The following is a 22,795-nucleotide window of genomic DNA, read 5'->3' as shown; positions in this document are numbered from 1 at the left end:
TTATAGGAATCACCTTCAACCTTCTAACTTACCTTTCCATCTCTATGTAACGTTAGAGGTGATTGTTTACGACTAGATATAAACAGAGAAATAAGTAGAGAGGATGAAGAAAAGCAGAGAAGAAACGTCAAATACAGTAGTGTTCTTCAGTTCTCCCATTATGGGCATGTCACAATATAAACCTCTAAATTACACCTCCTACCCCGAAGATGCTGCCAAGTGAATCAAACTAATTTTTTCGATGTAAAATAGGATCCAAATCAAGAAGAATAATTTGAATTGTAGATTATAAGGCATCATTAATGACCACATTGGTCTAATCAAGTGTCAAGAACAAGTTTCTGTTCAACATTTTATTGCAATTGTAATAATCTAAGGAATATCTGTCTTACTCACATGGCTACAAAATTGCTGGACTTTGTCAGATCCTTATTGGAAAACAAATGTCGCCTGCTGTGAAATGCTGAAACAAAGAGCTCCCCCCTAAATTAGCAAAAACTGAGCCTCAGCACACCATTGCTTCTCTAGAGTAAATTTAATGAAGTATTGAGGGGGGAAATCAGAGGAAATCGGGTTGTCCGGTGGATGTTAAGCATTGATGCCACATACGACTGTTGGGGTCGACAGACCTCGGAGAAGCTATGACTTCAGGGATGAGAAGGTAAACATAGTGGGTGTTGCATATGCCCACTGTAATGCCACTGTATCCCGCAAAGGCACCGTGAACCTGAATAATAATAGATCATGGAATTGTCATAGAAACATGTTCAAATATTTTAATAAGTTAAAACACAAATATGAAAAAAGTAAAAAAGAAAACCATGAGATGTACTTAGAACTGGGCCCAACAAAGTCTACATGCCCGACTGTTAAGGGCAGGTTTTCAGCCATGATAACTTTTTTCTCTTGGAAAATGATTTTCCCAAGGTTTTGCAATTCATATTTTTAGGGAAAAATTGTCCCAGTTAAAACAAATTTTTTTGGGTAGGTGAGCTGGGATCGAACCTGAGCTGAGATACAAGGACTCAACCATTGAGCTACACTTTCAATCCCTCCAAGTTAAAACTTTACAAGTGTGTCTGTGTGTGTGTGTGTGTTTTTTTTTTTTTTTTTTTGCTGAAATAGTTTTAGCTAAAATAATTTTTACCTAAAAAAGGCATTAACAAACCTGGGAAAACATTTTTCGAGGAAAACAATTATTGAATAGTTGAGGCAGGGAAAGCAACTAACTTGATTTGAAATTGAAATATAGGAATGGCAACAATCTAATCAATGCAAATCCCATGAATCCATCAGTACAGATACAAATAACATTACAGAAAGATTAACACTGCAGAGCCATTTTACACGGATTCTTCTAAATGGGCAAAGAATCCGGGCTGGACACACCTCAGATTCCAATACTTAAGGATTCTTGGAGACACTTCTAGATGTCTTTTATCTGTTTATTCCGCATACCACTACCACAACTTTACAATTACCATTTACCTCATGTTTTCATGAATAGAAATGAATATTATATCTACTTACCCGATTAAAATTTTCAATATATTTTTGTTAAGACTGTTAGAGTGAAAGAAGAGAATGAGAAGAAAAAGGAAGAAGTTCTGTTTACTCCCCCTCACTTTAGTATTTATATAAAGAGAACATACAAAGACCACTATGCCCTTAGGCTATGCAATACACCTTCTAACACTCCCCCTAAAGCTGGAATGTATATATTGTACATTCCAAGCTTGTTACATATGTCACTCAATTTTGTATAGCTTAAGGGCTTTGTGAACACATCTGCTAACTGATCAGCAGATCTCGTGAAAGAAACATGAATCTCGCCTCGTTGTATCCTTTGGCGAATGAAGTGGCAATCAACCTATATATGCTTGGTTCTCTCATGAAAGACCGGATTGGTAGCTATATGAATTGCAGCTTGATTGTCACAATACAGCTGAGCTGGAGCAGATGAAGAGAAACCAATCTCTGAAAGGAGAGAACGTAACCAAATAAGCTCCCCGCTGGTATGAGACATAGCACGATACTCTGATTCGGCACTCGACTTTGAGACTATGTCCTGTTTCTTACTTTTCCACGACACTAGATTGCCACCAACAAAGGTGCAATATCCAGTGGTGGATCTCCTATCTGCTGGAGATCCTGCCCAGTCTGCATCACAGAAGCCTTCTACCCGAGTATGACCATGCTTCTTGAATACGAGTCCTTTCCCTGATGCTTCTTTCAAGTAGAGAAGAATCTGAATCACTGCTGCCCAGTGAGAAGTACGGGGTGAGCTCATATGCTGGCTGACTGAGCCAACAGCAAATGATATATCTGGACGAGTGACTGTAAGATATATGAGCTTACCCATCAGCCTCCTATATCTGCCAGGGTCATCTAATAAATCTCCTTCTTCTGGAAGGAGTTTCCCATTTGGGTCCATGGGAGCAGACGCAGGTTTCACTCCAAGGTGACCTGTCTCCTCAAGAAGATCTAGTACATATTTCCTCTGTGAGAGGGAGAGACCTCTAGTAGAATATGCAACTTCAATGCCAAGAAAGTATATGAGACGACCCAAATCTTTGGTTGAAAACTCTTTCTGCAAGAAGGTTTTCAACCTGAGTATCCCCTCTGAATCACTGCCTGTAATGATGATGTCATCGACATATACAATCAATAGCAGACAACCAGTAGTGGAATGAGAACTGAAGACGGAGTGATTAACTGCACATTGCTTTATGCCATAGTGCATGATAGCATCACTAAATCGTCCAAACCAGGCTCTAGGAGACTGTTTGAGACCGTATATAGACTTCCGCAACCGACATACTGAGGAGGACATCTCCCCCTGAGCAACATACCCAGGAGGTTGCTCCATATACACCTCCTCAGTAAGCTCACCATGTAAAAAGGCATTTTTCACATCTAACTGATGCAGAGGCCAGTCATGTGTAACTGCAAGAGATAGAAGAACACGAACAGACGGAAACTTAGCGACTGGCGAAAAAGTCTCTAAATAATCAACACCAAAGGTCTGAGTATAGCCTTTTGCCACCAACCGCGCCTTAAGACGCTCAATAATACCGTCAGGTAAGTGTTTGACGGCATAAACCCAGCGACAACCAACTGGTCGAGCCCTTGGAGGAAGAGGAACTAACTCCCATGTCTTATTGGCCTGGAGGGCCTCCATCTCAAGATCCATGGCCGCACGCCATCTCGAATGATCAAGTGCAGCTGGTAAAGACTGTGGCAAAGAAACAGAGGACAAAGAGGAAACAAAACTCCGAAACATCGGGGTGAGAGAATCATATGAAATAACAGAGGAAATAGGGTGAGCAGTACTGTGAGAACGAGTACGAGCAGCAATGGGAGAATCTGAAGTAGAAGTAGGAGAAATAGGTACCTGAGATGTGGGGGGTGTGATCTCCGGCTGCAAGGACGATGGCGCAGGTGGAGGAGGATGAGCTGTAGATCTCGGCCGAGGAGGATGAGCTGTAGATCTCGGTCGACGAGGATATGTCTGCGGAGGAGCGGGAGGAGGAGCCTCAGGAGGCTAAAGTGAAGATGAGGGATCACAGACAGAAATAGTCTCAGGAACTAATACAAGAGGGGAGAGGAGAGAAGCCGGAAGGGCGGGGAGGGGAAGAGAAAGGTCCGAGTCAGGAACTGTGGAAGGAGTCTCATGAGAAGATACAAAGTAGGACTTAGACTCTAAGAATGTGACATCAGCAGACACAAAGGACCGACGCAGGCGAGGACTGTAACAGTGATAACCTTTCTGGGTACGGGAGTACCCAAGAAAGATGCATCGTTCAGCCCGAGGGTCCAGCTTATCAAAGCCAGGACCAAGGTGGTGAACAAAACACACACACCCAAATACCCTAGGGGTGATAGGAAAGGGGTCATGACCAGGGTATCACACATCAAAGGGGGAAGAGCCACCAAGAACCGAGGATGGAAGCCGGTTGGCAAGGTGGCATGCAGTAAGAACATCATCACCCCAATAGCTATTGGGAACTCGCATTTGAATAAGGAGAGAGAGCCCATGAAGTAAAGAGCGCATCTTCCTTTCAGCCACACCATTCTGCTGAGAGGTGTGAGCACAGGAAGACTAGTGGAGAATACCCCGACTGGAAAGAAAATCCTGGAACCCATGGGTAGTGGAGAAATATTCTCTAGCATTATCTGTGCGCAAGCATTTGAGGGCACAATCAAACTGATTTGTAACCTCAGAATGAAAAGTACGAAAACAGAGAAAACCTCAGAACGATCGTGAAGCAAATACAGCCAAGTCATGCGAGAATAGTCATCAATGAAAACAGCAAAATATCTATATCCAAAAATAGAAGGAGTTCTCAGGGGACCCCATACATCAGAGTGCACTAAAGCAAAAGGGTGCGAGGCCCGACTAACAAGCCTAGAGGGAAAAGACACATGGTGGTGTTTTCCAAGTTCACAGGCCTCGCACTGAAAAGACTGAATAGGAACAGAAACTATAGAGGTGCGCCGTAAGCGCTCAATGCATGGATGACCAAGGCGGTAGTGCCACTGGTAGGCGTCGACAGAACTGTGTAAAATGGTACGGGGGGGGGACCTCCATCCAGACGATACAACCCATGTACCTCACGTCCTTTACCAATCGTCCTCCCAGTCGCAAGATCCTGTAATAAGCAATAAGATGGATAAAATGAGACATAACAGTTAAGATATTTAGTGAGCTGACTGACTGAAAGTAAGTTAAAGGGAGACTGGGGAACACAAAGCACAGAGAAGAGGGTAAGACCAGGGTAGGGAGAGGTACTCCCTGTACCAGAAATGAGAGTAGTACGACCATCAGCGAGGGTCATAGACCGAGAGGAAAGAGGGTGAAAAGACCTGAGTGATGATAGAGTACCTGTCACATGGTTCGAGGCTCCCGAATCAATGATCCAGGAGCTCGCGCTACTGAGAAGAGAGGCAGGAGTGCTACCTGGCTGTGCAAAGCCAGCACTAGGAGGATGGGCGGCCAAGCGTAGGCGCTGGAGCTATCATAGTCGGCCTGAGTGAAAGACGGTACAGCTGAGTTGGAGCCGGAGGAAGATGCTCGAGGATCAGAGTCTTCCAGAGTAGAAAGGTGCGCTGATCGCCCGAACTGAGATGGCGGCGGGGGACGACGCTCAGGATGTAGCACATAACAGGTCTCATCACGGTGGCCCTCGCACCGGCAATGTGTACAATATAGACAAGGTCGGCCACCATATCCCCTGCCATGAGAGAAATCCGTACCCATGGTACGTCCGCCACGGCTAGAGTCACGGCCACGGCCTCGGCCAAACATCCCACCATCACGGGCAGGACGATCTCCTATTGCATATGCCGCGGTAGCATGACCATAAAAAACAGCAGGAGTAAGAGAGGCTCCACCTAGACACTGTTGTGCCCACTGATAGACCTCCTCGAGGGAAGGCATAGTGCAAGAACCATAAATCTGCTGGCGAAAAAATATAAACTCGGGGCCCAAGGTCTCGAGAAACTGAATAACTCGAAGCTGATCCCGCTGCCGAGCGGCGACGGCTAAGTCTGTCGTCAAGGGCATAAAAATGTCGAGCTGCTGACAGTGAGAGATGAACTGACCATAGTATGTAGAAAGAGGGGTGTCACCACGCCGAAGATGCATCCACTCAGAATATGTGGCACAAATACGGGAGAGGTTACGACGCCTGAAAACATAACCGCAGTATGATCCCAAATTCTCTTTGCAGTCGGAAGCTGCATCATAGTCCCTGAAATCTGTGGGATCATACTCTGCCAGAGTAAACTACGGATATGAGCATCATCCGTTTCTCACTGCTCATAAGTGGGATCCAAAGCCGTAGGAGGGTCACGGCGTATGGTGTAGACCTTCCTTTTGGCAATGAGATAAACTTCCACCGCCACTTTCCAATTCATGTAATTGAAACCATCAAGCTTGACTGTGGTCATCGGGAGGAAGGAGGCATCACCCGATGAAGGGGAAATAGGGGTAGAAGAAGAAGAGGCTGTGTGTGTGAGAGGGATGCCCGTCGAAGGGGTTTGCCCGAGAGAGGGATTTTCTATAGTAGGAAGCTCCATAGAATGATGAAGATGAAAGAGACACAACACACCACGTCAAAGCAAGGGAGAAGAGAAAATGAGAATGCCTCTAGGGCATAAAGGGACCACTATGTGTGGCGAGAGAGTGTGTCGCGGCTCCGACGAGCTTGAATAGAAAAAGAAGACATAGTAGAACCTCTAGGGCATAAACGTAGCCGCGAACGAAGAAGAAAAAGAGATAGGAAGAAATTTAGACCATAGAGAGAAAGAGGGGAAGAAACTTAGGGTTGTTAGGTTAGATGAGAAGTTTAGGAAGGGAAAATTTGGGTGGGAGATTATTTGGGAAAGAAATGGAGGGGAAAGGGTTGTGGAGTGTGGCGGAGGGTTTTACGGCAAGAGGGGCGGGAGGGGGGGGCGTGAAGGCGAGGGACAGGTAGGGTTGGGTTGGGGCGTGAGGAAGAGAGGGGCGAGGGTTGGGGCAGGGAAGAGGGGCGAGGGTTTGAGAGAGAGAGAGGCGGGAGGTAGAGAGTGGAGGGGCGGGAGGAGAACGGAGAAGAGGGGCTTCTCCAAGGTCCCTAGGGCACAAAACCCCTAGGGCTCTGATACCATGTTAGAGTGAAAGAAGAGAATGAGAAGAAAAAGGAAGAAGTTCTGTTTACTCCCCCTCACTTTAGTATTTATATAAAGAGAACATACAAAGACCACTATGCCCTTAGGCTATGCAATACACCTTCTAACAAAGACCATATTATAATGTAAGAAAACAAAATTTAAAAATTGATTAAAATATCAATACAAAGCAGTAATGAAATGTTGTTTTCTTTTTTCCTTTTTCTATTTTTTATGGAGAAAGTATCGCGATGATATATGGAAAGCATGTTGAGGGGCTATAAATGAAGTCTTACATCATTCTGTCCAAGAACAGTGCAGAGGATGGCATTGGATGCGTTAGCACGACAAGGGATCATATAAGTTGGATCAATGTATTTGGCATCAGCAGGAACATCTATCTCCCTGAAATGCTTTTTGATCTGCAAGAAAAATTGAAAGCTTATTATCAATATGGCAGCCACCTTAAATAACAATAACAATTTGTGAGCAACTAGAGGATAGTATGAAATACAGCTTTCAAGATTAACATTTTAGACTAAAGTAACAAATCAAGGGAAATTCCAACAAAATTCCAACTAAGATGTGTATGTTGTATGTGATGCAGGATGGAAAGGGAAGACATTAGGTATGGTGACTCTAATACCAATTGACGAAGGGCAGTCAAGGGAAAGGCATATCTGTGGAAGCTATGGCATATATGGGAAAGGATAAGGTTTTTGTTATGAAATCACAAGGGCTAAGAGAATAGGTTATGGGGGATATCATGAGAAACTAGAGTACTATTATTTGGGAAAAAGGTTTGGAAAATGAGCCATTCCAAAGTGGCTCCCTCCCCCTAGTGGATGGATCAAGTTTAGTTTTGATGGGAATTCTAAAGGCATACCAGGTCGGGTGGATATTGGAGGCATCCTTCATAATTTGGATGGACTTATTTATTAACCCTTTCTGGGCCAATAGTTGTGTGCAACTACATTAAGGCGGAAGCAAGAGCCCTTCTTTGGGGTTTGGAATTTTATGCAAACTCTTTTTGTGGTCTCTTAGTCATTGAAGGTGACTCTGCAAATGTCATTGCTTGGGCGACTAACAAGTTAGTGGGTCCATGTAACGACCCGATTCCGTCAAGTCGCTACGAGCGAGGTCCTTTCAATACTCATACTCCAAATGAAAAGTAAAGTTTTAATCACTAAAGTTCAAACTAAAGAAAGTCCCAACAAAATAAAAACAGAAAATGACGCAAGACGTCATAGCGCCATAATCCATGAAGCGAACTCTCCGATCACACGATCCCTTATCCCATGGTTTCTTCATTTGTAAATGCTCCGTCATCTAATGCCTCAACCCCTGTGGTGGAGAAAACAACGTTAGAGCAGGGTCCTCCAGAGACCGAGCGGAGTAAAAGGGACAATATAAAAGGGCATGCAATAATAATTCAGATCCTTAGCAATCATCTAGAAGCAATAATACATAACTGGAGAATAAAACTACGCCATCTATATCAGTATAAACAGGAATGAATAACAATAATGAATGATATGTTATGTGTGCATCGAATATGTAAAATGAGACAGCACTTTCCCCAGGTACATCCGGCTTTTCCCCAGTTTACTTTTCTGTCAGTTCTTTTCTGACTTTCTCCTTTTTGCCGGTGTCCTTGCCGCACGACTACCCACTACCCCTGTCCAAAGGTAGTGGCGTTATGGACTCGGATTTCGGTCTCGCATTTAATGCCCAGCCGTTTCGGGGATACTATCCCTTTGGATGGTTTTGCCAACGAAAGGCGGTACACGCTTCTCGCGCTGGCCTTTGGACCTTAGGTCCCAGGATGATACCACCACACCCTTAATTCCCCCTCAGTCTCTCCCATGTATGATATGCAATTGAGGGTCTTGAGGTCCATTACCTTTGCCTTTTTCTTCTCCTGCATTCTTTTGCACAAGGGTTAGAACAGTTTATTACGCAATGCATTTCAAATAAACAAGTATAATAATCTAAGCAATTATTATTGAGACATAGTTACATATATAGAATTACATTACATATGACAAGTTATATTGAATACAATTACAAATCAAAGTCTAGCTATCACCTGCCTTCAAGTTAGATTTGTGGATAAGAAATTGACGAGCCCCCTAGAGGAGGTGGGAAGATTGATAACCTGGCAAGGATGAGATACATATACTAAGATCTCCGACAAAGATGGCCACTTCCTGTCTTAGCTTTCATACAAAAATACTTACATCTATGTAAATATGATCAGCAGTTGTAAGTTATCTAATATGCGAATTTACTTATTAGTCCACAAATGAAGTTTTTGATTTCTATTAAAGATACACCCTACTGTTGATCGGAGTATAAAATCAATAAAAAAAAAGAAACCTTTGATTATTATTAATTAGGGTCAACTGTTATTCAAGTATTTAATTGATGCAATGAAGTTTGTAAAGATTTGAGGAGGATAATACCTAGAATACATATCTAGTAGATCGAGAAATCCACACGCCCATATAATTAAGTAACATGTCAGCCCAGATTTAGACTCAAGGGTAGATTCATAAATATGCCATCAACGGATAAAATTTGAGCATTTACTAATACAAGTGAGCCCTATGGTTTATTTAATACTATCAATTGTAAAAGAAAATTTGTGAGACATATGGTCTTAAAAACAGACAACTGAAAGGCTCATATAATTATTATCACCATGAAACCCATGATTTCACTACTAAAAAAAATTGTAAACCCTTGAGTGATAATGGTATAAGCAAAACCTTATGATTTTTATTAAGTAAAGAAATCAACCATTAATTCAACTGTTAACTTATACGAGTGAAACTCATGATTTTCAACTATAACTCGTGTATTTACTGAATACAATTAAAACCCATAGTTTTATAAATAAATAAAAAATCATAAATTTGCGTTTTATTAATCTAAATCAACTGTACATCCAACTATTTATTACATACTCGAAAATCAATAATTCTTATTAATCAAAATTAATTGTGATTCCAAGCCTTAATTAACTATATCGGAAACCTTATGGCTTTATTAAATAAAATCATTGATGGCATTAGCAAGATATTAACACAAGTGGAATCCCATGATTTTATTAAATAACAGTAACACCTTTTTCCTTATAAGGACCATTATAAAGACCATAGCATAGGATCAATTCTTAGACAAGGTATAGATGTACTTACTTGGGCAAAGATTTAGGTTTAAGAAAACCAAGTGTAAGCCTTTTTCCTTCCTTCCTCTTTTTTTTTTCTTCTTCTTCTCTCTTTTTTTTTTTTCTATTCTTTTCCCTCCCTTCTCATAACTGGGTGAGCGTTAAGAGGTTTTGGGTTAGGTGCATGCTTTCCAAACATGTACTCCTTTATTTGTTGCATTATTTTGGTTGTTTCTCATTCTTATCTCTTCCCATAAGGAAGGTTAGCATTTCTACATGTTTCAATGAATCTTAAATTGAGATTTTCCCTCTAACTAGCTTTCAATAAAAGAAAATGGGACCCACTTAAATTTTGGGGAGTATGCACGACTCAATTTTTTTGAGTTGTGCACGCTAATCTCAATTGGAGGGGATCGTGGTCCCTCTTAGATCACGCCCAATGCCAAAATTTACCTCTTTCTAAATTTTGTCTGGCTGTCTTTGATTAGATTCCCATTTATTTTGGCTATTTAACATTCCTAATTTAACTCCCTACTAGTCTTCTAGGGCTGGAATAATTACATATGAAATAAGAAGGCTACTAGTGGGCCCACAAGATTTTGTTTTCCTTAAGGCACTATTTCATTACAGATTTTCCATTCTTTTCTTTTCTTTTTTTTTAAAGTTTTCAAGGAAAATAGTTAATCATATAAAGCATTAACTACAATAAGTACTAACCGTTGGTTATTAGATCATTTGATCAAAACAAATTTTGAGGGAGAATAAAAGATTAAATTCAAGATCAAGGATAGATCTACGGTGGATCGATGACCTAGACCCTCAAGTTACGATCTAATGGCCTTAAAAGCCTAACATAATCATTAATGAGGGAAACAAAAGGGTGGTCGTTACAGTCCATGGAAACCAGCAGGGGTTATTGATGAAATTATTGATCTCTGATTGAAAGTAAATCCAAACTTTCAGCATATGTTGAGGTCTACTAATGAGCAAGTGGATAAAACAGCTAAAGAAGGGGCAGAAGAGAATGAAATGGTCTCTGTCAACTCCATTTCAACTGAAGGCTTGATGTAGGGTATCTAGATAGGATTGGGTTTAGTTTATTGGTCTTGTATCTGCTATGTTCCTCTTTGGGAGGTCTTGTACTTGCACATTTTCTTTAGCAAAAAAGTTTTATTATCTTTCAAAAAGGGTCTAATGAAAGGCAAATATGGGTCAGAGTGGGCTGTTGTAGATCTGGTTGTGGATTAGGACTAAACTTTCAGGTTTAAGGCAGCTCTGAGTATAATTATAAAGGACTGTTGCAGGTTTGGATTAACCAGTATATGGTATAGGCGTAGGTAGGGCTGATAGGTGGGATTAGACCTGACCTAACAGTCCCTTGATGTCTGTAACAGACCAAAAGGGTGGACTGTTGGTCAACGTGGATTCATTAAGAGAATGATGCCACAGGACTCACCCCTGGAGGCTAAATAAATATTAATCAGTACCTGGTTCTAGAGTCTCTCTAATTCTATAAAAACATGCCAGCAAATTTACTGGGTCTACTGGGAAAAAAAGATAATTGCACATAATAGTATGAATCACCACATATAATAAGCATTTCAACTACTATGGGCGGGTCCACGTCAAAGAAAACAGATGCCTCCTTTTTGTAAATGGCTTAAGATATTAGAGCAACCAGATTGAACTTCTGGGGGCCTCCTCCTTGTGAATGGATTAAGATACTAGAGCAACCAGCTTGAATTTCTGGGGGCTAAATGGCTGTGCACGCTGGAGCCATATTTTAAACTACGAAAATAGATGGCATCTTATTATTATTATTATTATTATTATTATTATTTTGAAATGGTTAGATGGCATCTTATTATTGGAGTATTAACTTAAACATAAACAGAACAACCAGAATCAACGTCTGGTGTTTTGACAGTTGTGCAACTCTGGAGACTTTTGTTTGATCTCAAGAAAAGAGAAATTGAATAAAACAGTTCTTCTAAAAAATGTTTCTCATATTAAAATATCAGAAAATAATGTGGGCATTTATGCAATTTTGAAACCCATATTGCTATATTTTTACCTATGCATTTGACTTTATTATCAATAAGGTCGTATTAGATCTGAGGAACACCAGAGTATAGTGTTAATCACTAGAATCTAACCTGCTGTTGGATATGGACACCAATATCTCCAAATACCACATTCCCAGATGCATCTGTTGCATTTGACTTTTGAAGCAAATCCTGCACATCAAATTCAGAAGTACTATGAATGCAATTTTTGTTCAACGATCTACCGTGAATGCAATTGAGTTATAATATTAAGAAACCATTTGAGATTTTAAACTCCTATAGCTCCTATTAAATGCATACATGACACCATAAGCTCCTTGGTGGAAATATGTGACATAAAACCATGAAACAGAAAATAAGTAGACCTTTGTTAAGACTCCAAGTAAATTGTGCAGCTCATCTATGTAGATAGTAAGCGTATCCTTAGCAAGTAGCAACTAAATTTCTGGAAGTAGTATGTATGTAGCACTGAGAGGCACACATAGATATTTATGAACCTTTAGACCCGCATTAAAAAAAGTCGCCGGCCATGTTTCTAGAAATTCATATTCTAAAAAAATAAATTATGAGATTCAAGGATAATGGTTATCAGTGATCTTGATATAGATGGAAAAGCACAGAGAGAACCATGGGTTTACTTTCAGATTAAAATGAACCTGATTTCTAAGTCATCCAAAGGTTTAAAAAAGATGGCAACTCTTGGGATGCCAAATTTACCCCTCATAACCTGTTAAGACTTTCAAAACTTGATCGACCACTTTAGTTATTCAAAACTTGTCCCTAAAGAATTGACAGATTTTCATTTGATTTTCCCATTGAGTATTTCTCCAGGCCATCATTGCTTCACTGAATTGACAGATTTTCATTTGATTTTCCCATTGAGTATTTCTCCAGGCCATCATTGCTTCACTGAACACCTATATTGAGTTTACACATAAGGACAGCATGAAGAAAAAAATGACAGCATAAAAGGCTTCCCGTTCACATGCAGATCAATTATCAACTATGGAAGATGCTTCATGCCCAGCCATGCGTAGAGGACCTGAGAGTTCGGATTCATAAAATACCCTAAGTTAGTTAGAAATTGATATATGATGAGATGTTTTCAGAGCTCTTTTTTTTTGGATGATAATCTTACTGGTAAAAGAAGGGAATAAGAGGGTCAACAACCAAACTGAGCAACATAAGGAAACAAGAAGTAACCCTCAAGGGGGAGATTCGGCCAAACATCTCTATAGTGACTCTAACCATGCCATTACGTGCCAAGGCATCCACATCACCGTTGTCAGACCTAAAAATATACTGGAATGCGGTAAACTGCCCCTCAACAACATTGAGCACATCCTCGATAGTTAAGGGAAGCCCCTACTGAGCTTCATCTGCCAGCTAATGCTGTGGTAGTGTCTCACAACCATAGTTTTAAAACTCCGCCACGCCCGTGTCGACTCCCCGAGTCAATTACCTTTTACCTTTGCCGCGTTCCGCATTGACCGAGTACTCACCCGCATAAACCGAGTACTCGACCGCGTCGTGCAGAGTTGACTAGGATTTTCTTCAGCCGCATCCGCGGTTTTAAACACTGCTCTCAACAACTATAGAATCAAGCAGGGAAGGATATCAATGAACCGGATAAAATTTAACTTTTAAGACCAGTCTAAAGTCCCATTGAGTTAGATTTTCCATTTGAATCGAAACCAGATAATATTTAACTTTTAAGACCAGTCTAAAGTCCCATTGAGTTAGATTCGGTCCTTCACCAGAACAGAATTGTGATAAACTCATATTTACTTGAGCTTTCATTGTTCAGTCTTGCTGTCATGCTCTCAGTTTCCAGAAGTTTTTGCAACTTTTGAGTATTTCACCTTAACTATTTTTGCTCCCCACAGCCCCCCAAGCCAGTTTCTTGTATAAAGTTCGTAGATCTCTTCTTGGTTCCAACTTTTATCTCTAAAATCTAAACTGTAAATTTTCATGTTTGCAAACTAAGATCCCAGTTCCCATAAATTCTCCAAATTGTCTTTCTCCATTGGGAACCTGAGGTTTTTATCTCACGACAGCCAAAAGCTTCTCATATTTGAAGACTTGAGTGCCAAAATGTCCTTATCTGCACATCAGTATCATTTATTTGCATTCTAGTTTGTTCATTATATTTTTGCTGAAGAGGTTAGTGGAAGCAAGACTAATACTTATTTCAGTGGTAAAAATACTACAAATAATTTTCAAGCTACCAAGGAAAAACCAGGGAAGATTCCCAGTAATCTGTCTTAAATGCACGCATACAGAATTCACTTACTTGTCCTGCTCCTTCAGCCACACAAACCACAGCTGATCCTTTTGTCTGTATCAAATGCTCGAGATGCCGTAAGACACCATATGATCCCTCTAAACTAAAAGGTACCTTCATTTGAATTATCAAGAAATTATTCCCTAATAAAATCATAATAAAAAGAAAGCATATCATTAAAGCTACACACCTCAGGAATCAGACAGATGCCAGTCTGTCCACTAGAAAGTGATGCATGCATGGCTATAAAACCACTACTTCTTCCCATCAACTTCACGAGTCCAATTCCATGATATGCACTACGTGCCTGAATACAGCGAAGAGAAATCCATTAAATATATAAGTGAGATTCAAGAGTCAATAAAAAAAATGTCTGAGAGACGCCTACACTTTTCTTTTCGGAAAATAATCCACAAGTTCCACAAGAGCTGTTAGATAAGTTCTTTTTTTTTTTTTAATGTAGAGCTGTTAGATAAGTGAAAGCTGATTACCTCAATATATGCAGAATTGATTGCCCGTTGAGCTTCTTCTACAGCAGTATCAAAACCGAATGTCTTATCCATCAGAAGTATATCATTGTCAATGGTTTTCGGCACACATACTACAGAAACTTTCATTCTTCTCCTGTGGCACTACATGTGAAAGCATTACATCAGCCATGCAATTGAACCATCTCTTAAATGGAACTTGTAATCATGTTATAGGGTGTACTAAAATTCCACTCTAACAGACCGAATGGTCGAAAGAGAAAGTATGAGTTTTGTTGCAACATCAATTAGTAGATCATGACCTCGACTTAGTGAGAGGTAAATGAGGCCCAAGTAGTAAAGGCGTAGATAACTTGGGTGATTCACTCTTAGGACTAGGAGAAAAATATCCTAGGTCACTTGGGTAAGTCACTCTTAGGCATCTAGGCAGCTGCCTCCAACAACCATGAATGCTGCTTTAAAAGATTTTTAAATATTCAAATAAAGACTGTATACAAATGAGAGTATGAAATACAATGGTGTTATTTGCTAATGGTTTAAGAAGCAGATATAAGTACCTCATTGTGTATTGCATTGGCCCCTGCATGGGTGCCATTCCCGCCCAATATAAAAAGCATATCGATTCCCCTGGCCTAAAATACTCAGTTAGCATAATGTAGATTTTTAATCTTGATGCAAACTAATAAGAGATAATGGAACAACCATTAGTGAAACCACATTAAACCTGAGAACCAGTTAACTTAATATACCTGTACGCTATCTACAATGTCACTAGTACTAGCTCCCCCACGAGAAACTCCCAATAAACTTCCACCGGCAAGATTAATGTTTTGAACCACTTGGCGTGAAAGCTGCAAAGTCAAATGGTAAATTTACAATTAAAAATAAGAATAGATCCGGACCAGAGGAACTCTCATCTTATGGATTCAAGGAGATTAATCACCGGTATTTCAGGCAAGCCCTTCTCAAAAATCCACGGTAACCAAATGGGATTCCAACAATCTTCTTGACCCCATATATTTCAAGTGTAAAAACTATCTGCATAAGCATGTGAAACTAAGGTTAAACGGAAGTTCTTACTTAAGTGTGCATCATATCTTGGAAGAAGCCATCCATGCATAATATATTCCAGAGTATTTAATGAATTATCAAGACTACAAAATAACCTTCCATGTGACAAATTATAGAACAAGTAAATTCATCTTTAGCTTTCCAAGAGACAAGCTATTGAAAAGATCAAATAAATGCATAGCGACCAATTACTTTCTAATTTAAAAGATTCTCATAAACAACCAGTTACCTTCCAGACAATATGCATTTACAAACTGAATGAAGGAAAACTAGAAAATGCAATCCACCAAGTTAAAAAGATATCCCCTAGATATGGACCTACTGGAGTCATCGCCTTGTTGGCTTCATTGCTGGCCATTGAAAATAGTAATGTGTAAAAGAAATTAAAACACACAATTGTTTCAGTGGAAGCAGCAAACTAGGAATTAACTGACCATTTACAAACCTGACTTGCATAGATTCTTTGCCCCTCTATGCCAAATCCGCGTCGACATCTTTCCACACACGATCGGACATGGATTCGTGTGGGACACATCCGGATTCTTGTCATAGCCGTGTCCCACACGAATCCTGTTTTTTCAGGCGAATCCGACACATCATCAACTCTTTTAAAATGCGAATCTTGTATATTTTCCCTTTAAACGTGTTCGTAAAAGCACAATCCATCCTCTCTTAATAAAAACCCTAGCGCCTAGACCCTCCACCGTTGAACATCTACCCCCTTCTACTTTCTCCTTTGACTCTCTTAATAAAAACCCTAACGTCTCGACCTTCCACCCTCAAATTTTTAAAACAGTTACAAACACAGGAGCAAAATAGAAAAGAAATTGAGTGTGAAAAAACCTGACAAAGAATGAACTGGCTTCTAGTATGAGTCATTTGTAAGCGTAAAACAGTGTATCAAGTAAATAACATGCAAAAAAAGCTTTATGAAAGAGAAACACAAACATTTGTCTAGTAGCAGGTAAAGAAGGTACAATATGTACTTGATTTATTTGGTAAAGAAAATGCATAATATCATTTTCAGAAAATATATGTGATGCTCATTTTCGATTTATGTTGATTAATTCAATGATCTAAACAATGCTGCCTCACTAGACTTTACCTAAAGGATGGCAAAATTTGGAGAAAGCTATGGAGACTATAGTTGGCTATGCTAAAGGATTATGGTGATTCTAGGATGTCATTGAGCAAGAATAAGCCACATGCTATAACAACATGAACATATGAACCAAGTAGACACAGCATCTACAGCAAATGATATCTGGTGGCAAGATGATAGACAAATATGAGGCCCCAGGTGCAGATTGTTCTTTATAGAATAATGATTTGGTTCATTGTATGCTTGGGCACAGATTTGTAATGAGCTTTGGTTCTATGAGCAACTTTTTTCTTTTTGAACGGTAGTTCTATGAGCAACTTAGAATGAGAAAGATCAAATCAGACAGCCTAGAAGAAATACATTTCTCTTTATCATTGATCTCCAAAATATGTACCAGGATGTAAAATTCATGTTTCAGTTCATGCATCTTAAGGCATTGATTGACTAAACAAAGAACAAAGTTCAACAGATTTTTTTGGGCATGTTTGGTTGCACTATTTTCCATGGAAAAAATATGGAAAGATTTCTCACAGATTATTTACTCTAAAAGCCGTCTGATCTATTAAAAAAATAAGGCTGGGGAAACTTTTGGATGGATCAAGCAGTTTGAGTAACGCATGGACTTTCCTTCAGAACAAGTCAGTGCACAGTGGGTGTCTGGAATTTCAAATAAGTACACAAATAATCAAATATACAACAGGACATAGCAGAAAAGAAATAAATAGCTACAGGGCCACCAACCTGTCTAATGACATCATTAAGACCAGGGCAGAGTCCTCCGCAAGTAACAATGCCTGCTTTTACTTCCTCAGGTTTAAAGTATATTTGCTTACGGGGTCCCGCACGATGCACCCTAGGATAAGAGGGCAATCACTAATCAATGCCAACATCACAGTTCACAACATACCTAGGAAATGGTTTTGTAGTTCTCTGAAAAAATATACATTGTTTTTGGTAGGTAAGCTGGGATTGAACCTCCAACCTCCAGGTTGAAGAACAAAGCCTTGACCATAGAGCTAGAGGCTCAAACCATGTTTCTAAAAACATGCAAGGCAAGTCAATATTTTTTCTTGTAAGTAGTTTTTTTTTTTTCTTCTGGTGAGTAGTTAAGGGGCCGTTTGGATATGCGGATTTTAGAATCTTGGATTTCCTTAAAATCGTAGTTGGGAGACTAGAGAAGAAGGAGACAGACCGTTTCACTTCTCTTTAGAATCTTGGATTTTAAGTAAGAAATCCAGGTTTTAGAAATCTCTCCCCCATCCTGACTCCTAAGATATCCAAAACCTGGAAACATGGGTCATGGGATGATCTCCTGCTATCTTGCTGACGGAAAGAAGGGCGAGAAATCAGAAAACGACGACTGGTCTCCTTCTTCTCTCGTCTCCCAACCACGATTTTGAGGAAATCCGAGATTCTAAAATCCGCGTATCCAAACAGCCCCTAATACTTAACATACACAAGAAACTAATTATGAGGGTACAAAAGACTGGAAGTGTCAGACGATTAGTTAAATGCAATGCAAACACCACTATTGAAGCGAAAAACCAATGTCTTTAAGTTATTTTTACAACATAAAAAGATAAAGAAAGAAACAAGAGATGAAGAACAATACCATTGCTCCACCCAGCTGCAATCAGGGTCAATGCACTCCGCTCCAGCTGAAGTTGGTGAAGAAAACTTTATTGCCTGGTATGAATCATAATTTCATAAATTGATATGGCGGGAGAGGTGAATTTGTTTATATGCTTACTGGCATCTACATAACAAACAGGAAGGAAATATTCACGATCAACTCAAAGCTGTTTCATAACCTATTCAACTGTTGCAATACATATCAATTACTTATTGTGAAGTAAGAGGAAAAACAAAGTTACATGAACACTGAAGTCTTCCTGAAATCGTAATGTGAATTTGTTTATATGCTTACTGGCATCTACATAACAAACAGGAAGGAAATACTCACGTTCAACTCAAAGCTGTTTCATAACCTATTCAACTGTTGCAATACATATCAATTACTTATTGTGAAGTAAGAGGAAAAAAAGGTTACATGAACACTAAAGTTTTCCTGAAATCGAAATTGTCCTGAAAGCATAACATTAATCTAATAAAGAAGTGAAAAGCTGTTGTTTCATGTGCAAGGTTTTAAATTTCGACAGAAATTCAAAATTTCGGGTTTCGGTCGACAGTGAAATTGGAATTGGGTAACCTCGAAACGTTACTTTATTTCGACGAAATTTTGAAAATTTCAGTAGAAATTTCGTTTTCCTGAAATTTCGGAGGAAAATCCCGTTAAAATATATATTTTATTCACCATTTAATATTTCCCTGAAATTTCGGGTGAAATTACAGAAATTTCAGGCGAAATTATTGAAATTTCGCCCAAAATTTTAGCGTGGATAAAATATTGCTTTTTTTATTTCGTCAAATTTCGAACGAAATTTGGAAATTTCCGGAAATTTCGGCTTCAGTGAGGAGCGAAACGCAATCTGAAACCGAAATTTAAAACCTTGTTCATGTGTTGTGCATGAGAAGAATATAATACTTTGTTGTCTGTTATCATATTCTCGCTATCACGCCAAAAAACATTTTCCAATTGGCTTTTAACATCACTGTGACATGAAAATCGTGAGTGTCATCATTCTCTACACTCTTGGGCAGCTAATATTCCATATTTCATTTTCTTATGTAACTATTTGGGCTAAAGAGTTCAAAATAATTCCATTAAAAAAAAAGAGTACAAATTATGCTTGGCCGAAAGATGGAGAATTCGAAAGCAGCTCGACCCAATTGACATGGATTAGAAAGCGCATTTAGTTGTTTACATATTGGTGTTCCCGGGACAGATCCTAACTCCTAACCATCTTCAGCATGGAACCTTCCTTCTATTAACAAGAAATTTATATGTAGTTAGCAGAACAGGCCAATCTTCCATATTTCAATATACTGCGACTTCAATAAGATATAGGAATCAGTCATAGACCAATTTGGAGTTTTTTGACAATATTTTATAGGAATCAGTCTGATACTAAATGTATATGAATAATTCAGAAAAGCAGAGTATGGATGACGAAGACATGGGTCAGGGTAGAAACAGTGAAAAGCACCCTGAGAACGACTACAGTGAAAGATAATGGGATGACAGGCATGCTCCCTTATGCAACTTTGATATGATAATTTTGGCACTGAGCCTGGGGATGTTTACCAGCACAAGGTATCAAGATCTTCACTTTATGCCATTGCATAACTGATACTCTGATATTTTATATTTATATGATATTTGTGCTTTCTATTTTGCAAGCTATAGTTTGAAGGAGACTTCTGTGCTTCTCTTTAATCTACAAAAACTCCATGGCTCCTTATTTAATGTCACACCCAAAATCTCTTTTATTTTGTCAGCCACATAAAGCCAGTGATAATAACTTGAAGAATTATAAAGCAGCAACAAAATAAACACTATTGTAAGAACTCAACTTTGTGATTTAAGATTAAACACAAATCTGTAGGTGATGAGTGAAAGCAGATTGTGCTCAAGTGCTAAGCTGGACCATAAAGTATGAGATGCATTACAGAGCAATTCTTAGGAAGATATAACAACAGACCTATAGGAGTGCCCTATCGTCCTCATTTACATAGTCATTTGGCCTTTCCTCTAGATCACAGATACCATCCACTACTTGAGGACCCCTGTCAAAGCCAAACTCAGTAGACATTATTATAAAACTAAAACAAGCAAATGAGATAAGCTAAACCCAGATATTATTTCATGAAGAAAGCAGTTTAAACAGAGGTAATGATGCAGAACAATAGCATCGGCTAGTACAGAATGAGAAAAGCAAGAATTCTACTCCAACTGAAATAGAAAACGAAAACAACTGGGCATTTCAAAAGTCAAAACTAACACGATAATTATAGATGTACACTAAAGTTAACAGAATCATTCCATTAGAGCAATAAATGAAGATTATGCACACAAAACAAGGCAAAGTCACTTTTTTTTGAGAGGGAATGTGGTTGGCATTGGCTTAATGTCAAGGGCATCCCTTAAATGTGGCAAATTGAACCTATCTTCAAAATCCTCCTGATAATGCTTCTTCCAGTTTGGGTCCGTAAAATCTATCTTTTGCTTCACAACAGCAGCTCTCACATTGATAGATCTCTTTTTCATGTACCTCGCAGATTTTCTGAATCTTGGACAATTCAGACCAAACAGAGAGAGATCTTCATTTGAATGCAAAGTATGCTGCCCAAGACATTTGAAACCAACACGGTTGATAGAAGAAACAAAAGCCATTCCTCAAATGACTATATAGTCAATGAGGTAAATCAATCAGCAAGAATCCTGTCATTGAAAAAAAAAATCAACACTTTCAAATACCAGCAAAAATAAACGCCTAAATAAACCTTACATCTAATGATGGAAATATCATGAATTGAGATGAGACGAAAATCAAACAAAAAATACAGAATTTAGCCTTGTTTCGAAAGTGATTCCACAAGCTCTATAGCTAAAACATCTCCGAGTCTACTATAGCGCAAGATCAACCACAATACGTTAAATCAAAACAAAACACCATAACAGAACATAATTTCGACTCCAAACCCTAATTCATCATCGGATAAACTAAACTTCCAAAGAAATTCCTTTTTCTACCAATCCGAAATCCAAACTAAAGAAAATTTCAGGATCCAAAACAAAACGACCTTAGATAAGGATCAAATCAAATCACTTAATAGACATAATTTCGATTCTAAACCCTAATTCATCATCGGATCAACTAACCTTCCAAAAAATTCTTTTTTTTTCCTACTAATCCGAAATCCAAACTAAAGAAACCCTATGGTGAAGAAGAAGAAGAAGAGAAGTTGAAGCTAAGTTTTCTCATTCTTCTTTTGACGTGGGATTTTTCGCCAGCCAGCATTGGGCATTGACCTTTTGCCTTTTCTTAGTAATCGAATTTAGGCGCCCTTTTTCTTTGGGAGTTGTAAGAACACATGGAAATCTTGAAAATACAGAGAGAAAGGGGTGTAATGACCAAATGAAAGGAGTGTGCAATTACCGACTCACTTTTGATTAAACGAGGGCCATGATTTTTTCACCGCCCCCCCCCCCAAATAGGATAATGCGCCCCAGCTTTAACGTGATTTGTCGTCAAAAAAGCGTTAAAGTCTGCCCACAATTCACGTTAAACTGGGGGCGCATTAGGGGGGCGAAAAAATCATCTCCCTTAAACGACGGCTCATTTGGGAAGTGATATAGAACAAGGTTTTAAATTTAGGTTTCAGGCGAAATTTCGGTGAAATTTTGGTGTTTCCCGAAACTGAAATTTCGATCAAAATTGGGTAAAAGCCCACGAAATACTGTTTTTTGAGGCCGAAATTCCGAAATTTAGGTAATTTCGGTCGAAATTTGGTAAAGGATTAAAATAATACTATTTTATCTATAATTTCACCGAAATTCAGTACATTTCGGGAATTTTGGTTTCGGGTCAATTTCGTTTTGGTGCCTCAGTTGAAATTTAAAACCATGATATAGAGCTCTTTTCTCATAGAAATTTCGACCGAAATTTGAAATTTCCAAGGACCTAAACCGAAATTGGGTAAACCCAAAGCGTTACAAAATTTCAACCGAATTTCGTTTTCTACTGAATTCAAGGAAAATGACAAAAAAAAATCTGAAATTTCGTAATCTTGTTTATGGCTACACCTTACACTACAAGCGGGTGGCCCAAGGAAGAAAAGAAGGCGAATATATAATTTCCCGTTGTACGGCTTTTTGTTTGGGCCTGAATATTGTAATAAGCAGCAAGAGAGGGGTGTCACAACCAAACGAGGGGAGTGTGGAAATACCAACTCACATTTGTTTCTATTTCGCTCTTGCTTTGGAGAAGGAAACAACCGCTTTTTTTTTTTTAAACCCGGAACAGATTGCGGCCCCGGGGAGGACCTCAAAATATTATA

General features: G+C 39.1%; 1 pseudogene across 1 annotated transcript; it reads right to left on the bottom strand.

Moving 5' to 3' along the window:
* Positions 1–118: 118 nt before the first annotated feature.
* LOC143857203 (ATP-dependent 6-phosphofructokinase 5, chloroplastic-like) lies at positions 119–21,857 on the bottom strand (annotated as a pseudogene). The gene is made up of 14 exons (XR_013238505.1): positions 21,618–21,857; positions 20,827–21,176; positions 20,437–20,521; positions 18,447–18,520; positions 17,576–17,687; positions 15,605–15,699; positions 15,411–15,512; positions 15,219–15,293; positions 14,665–14,805; positions 14,364–14,480; positions 14,183–14,287; positions 11,980–12,060; positions 6,948–7,073; positions 119–727 (listed from the first exon to the last, which is right to left on the bottom strand). The product of XR_013238505.1 is annotated as an ATP-dependent 6-phosphofructokinase 5, chloroplastic-like (transcript).
* Positions 21,858–22,795: the final 938 nt, after the last annotated feature.

Source organism: Tasmannia lanceolata, unplaced genomic scaffold (assembly GCF_043159265.1).
Source record: "Tasmannia lanceolata isolate RefF3 unplaced genomic scaffold, GAP_Taslan_0.1 ptg000024l, whole genome shotgun sequence".
NCBI classification, from domain to species: domain Eukaryota; kingdom Viridiplantae; phylum Streptophyta; class Magnoliopsida; order Canellales; family Winteraceae; genus Tasmannia; species Tasmannia lanceolata.
The sequence above is the reverse complement of the archived record's forward strand: the minus strand, read 5'-3'. Positions and strand labels throughout refer to the sequence as shown.